Here is a 2876-nt window from a genome sequence, read left to right on the forward strand (position 1 = left end):
ACCAGCAGAGTGGCAGCGGCAATGGCGCAGAGACAAGGAGGGAACCCGGAAGTGACTGGGTCAAGGGAGGCACTATAGTAAGCAATAGGACAGTGTGGGGAGGGTCCAAAAGTCTGAGTCAGGACACCAGAGGCAGTGCCTTGGTGCTCGTGGCAAAAGAGAGTGAAAGGCTTAGAATAATCAGGCAGACCTAGAGCGGGGGAAGAAGAAAGGGCTTGCTTGAGCTGACAGAAGGCAGATTCATGGACGTTGTCCCAGGGTAGTGGGTCAAGGGAAGAATCACAGGTGAGAAGGGTGAGAGGTCTAGAAAGTCCAGAATAATTAGGAATCCGCTGTTGGCAGTAGTTGGCAGCACCTAGAAAACCACAGAGTTGGTGTTTAGTCTGCGGGCGTGGGAGGGAAAGAACAGCAGAAAATGATCAGGAGGCAGGTGATGGGTACCATGAGAAATGATGTAACCCAGGTAGGTAACAGAAGTCTGACAGAATTGGAGCTTAGAGTGGTAGGCTTTGTGGCCCCGTGCTGCAAGTTGTTCTAAAAGAGCGACAGTCAACTTGGCAATGAGGGAGGGTATCAGAACAGAGGAGCAAATCATCTATGTATTGGACTAGCACAGAATCATGAGGCAATTAGACTGTATCGAGGTCAGACTTGAGAAGTTGGCTATGTATGGTGGGCGAGTCACAGAAACCTTGAGGCAGACGGGTAAAGGTGTATTGCCGGCCCTGGTGAGTAAAAGCAAATAAATACTGAGTCAGGGTGAACTGGTATAGAAAAAAAAGGCATTACAGAGATCCACCACAGAAAAATAGAGTGGAAGCAGGTATTTGAGAAAATATAGTGGTGGGGTTGGGTACCAGAGCTATCAAGGGAATCACAAAATTGTTAATTGCACGCAAATCTTGGACAAAACGATAAACAGGCAACCCCTCAGGTGTATATTTCTTCTTTCAAACTGGAAGGATCGGGGTATTACAACAAGAACAGGTAGGTACAAGGACACCCTGTTCTAGGAGACCTTGTATTACAGGAGCAATGCCTCTGGAGGCAGCAACTGATAGCAGGTATTGCAGGATCGATGGGGGAGACGCTCCTGATTTAACTTTGATAGAAACTGGGATGGCACCCTTGAAGTCCCACATAGGTTGTGGAGTGGGACCAAAAGGACTCAGGAAGGTGAGCGAATAGTTCCTGTTGCAACGACGAAGAATTGGGCTCAGGTTCCTGTTCCATTAGTGTCATCATAAAGGCAGGAATTTGGGTTTGGGGTAACATGAGGAAGACCCCATCTGGAGAACAGTGAACTGTTGCCCGCAATTTGCAGAGAAGGTTTTGCCCCAACAGACTTAAAGGCGCAAGGACTCAGCAAAAAGTCATGTTGCTCAGTAAGGGGACCCAAGGTAAACGAAAGCGACTGTGTAACGGGGTGGTCAATGGGCTGATCCCCAATACCTACAGCAGTGATTACTTTACCAGAAATGGGAACCTTAGAAACAAAACCAGATCTAAGCATAGCCAAAGAAGCACCAGTGTCGACAAGAAAGGGAACAGTTTGTCCTCCCACAGTAACAGGTATCGTAGCATCGGAAAAGGTAGAAAGTAAAGGGGCTAGAGTCTCTGGGTCTTGGCTATCCTAATACTGATTTTCAACTTCGAGGCACTGGAGAGGAGCTGGTCCGGGCGGCGGAGCTCGGTGGGCACGTGGCTGAAATGGGGCACTAGCTGAGAGTGGGGGCCCCCGAGGTTTATTCGGGCACTCATTCTTCCAATGGCTTTTTTGTTTACAGTAGCTGCAGACATCGTTGGGAATGTCAGAGGGACTGGGTGGTCAGGCCAAGCAAAATGGTTCTGTGGGGTGCCGGGGTCTGGCGCCACCCTGGAGATCTCTGATTTGCAAAGCCATCAGTTTGTCCCGAGCCTTTGATTTTTGCTGCTGGGCTCTAGTATAGAAATGAGTGGCAGCAGCCAAAACTTCGGTGAGGGGTTTAGTTTCCCACCCAATCACAGTGTTTTGCAGGGACTCAGAGATCCTAGGTAACAGCCCTAAAACAAAGGTCTGAATGATCATGGCAGGGAGGCTAGTTTCTGGGTCCTGACTGCCAGAATGTGCCGTAAAGGTTTGGACCAGGTGAGAATAGCAGTAGGCAGGATGTTCTTCTGGCTTTTGCTTCTTAATTTTTTCTTCATTATCCTTATAGGAAGACACAAGGGAGCGCTTATGGCGCTTTTCGGACTCGTCTTCCCATAGGTACCAGGCTTCCATTTGAACAGGGTGCTTGCTTTCCAAATTTTCTCGGAGATGCTTGAGGATATGATGATCCCATGAGCCATCTAGGGACCAGCACATTTGGGGTCATCTATCACAATGGGGCCACATTGGTATACCAGTTCCATTTAATTAAGTACTGCATTGACTGGGGCCCATATTTCAGATGCATAAACCGGGCAGGATCCCATGGCGGGACCTCAGAGGTCCCACTACCCATTGTCACGCCTAGGACTTACTGACACCGAAACAGGCAGGTACTCACCCTGGCCAGGGATTTTTCCAGAGCTAAACAGACGGATGGTAGATCAGGGTCCGGGGTGTTGAGGCCACAGAGCCGAAGAACCGAGTCGAGGATAGCCTTCTCGGAGTGATGGAGTTGAAGAGCCAAGACAAGGGTCTCACTTGGAGCAGTCTGTGTGAGGGCGCATCCCGGACGAGCCCCCAAGATAAAGTGGAGATTCAGATAGGATTACTGTTTGGCTATCAAGTGCTTTATTTTGCATGGCTATGGGAGAAAAAGCAAGGGGCATCTAATTCTCAATGAGAGCAAAGCGCAGACTTCTTTATATACTGATAAGTCGCATACAGATATGCCCACCCTGTAACA

General features: G+C 49.0%; 1 protein-coding gene across 2 annotated transcripts in view; it reads left to right on the forward strand.

Moving 5' to 3' along the window:
• The first annotated feature begins 718 nt into the window (after positions 1 to 718).
• The window catches only part of TFDP2 (transcription factor Dp-2), a 157812-nt gene continuing 155654 nt past the window's right edge, over positions 719 to 2876 (forward strand). For both annotated transcript variants that reach the window (XM_019503574.1, XM_019503575.1), the window contains exon 1: positions 719 to 728. The gene's annotated coding sequence lies outside the window, so the exon portion shown is untranslated. The remainder of the gene's footprint in view (positions 729 to 2876) is intronic.

Source organism: Gavialis gangeticus, unplaced genomic scaffold, assembly GCF_001723915.1.
Source record: "Gavialis gangeticus isolate Ggan-Ray unplaced genomic scaffold, GavGan_comp1, whole genome shotgun sequence".
Taxonomy (NCBI): domain Eukaryota; kingdom Metazoa; phylum Chordata; order Crocodylia; family Gavialidae; genus Gavialis; species Gavialis gangeticus.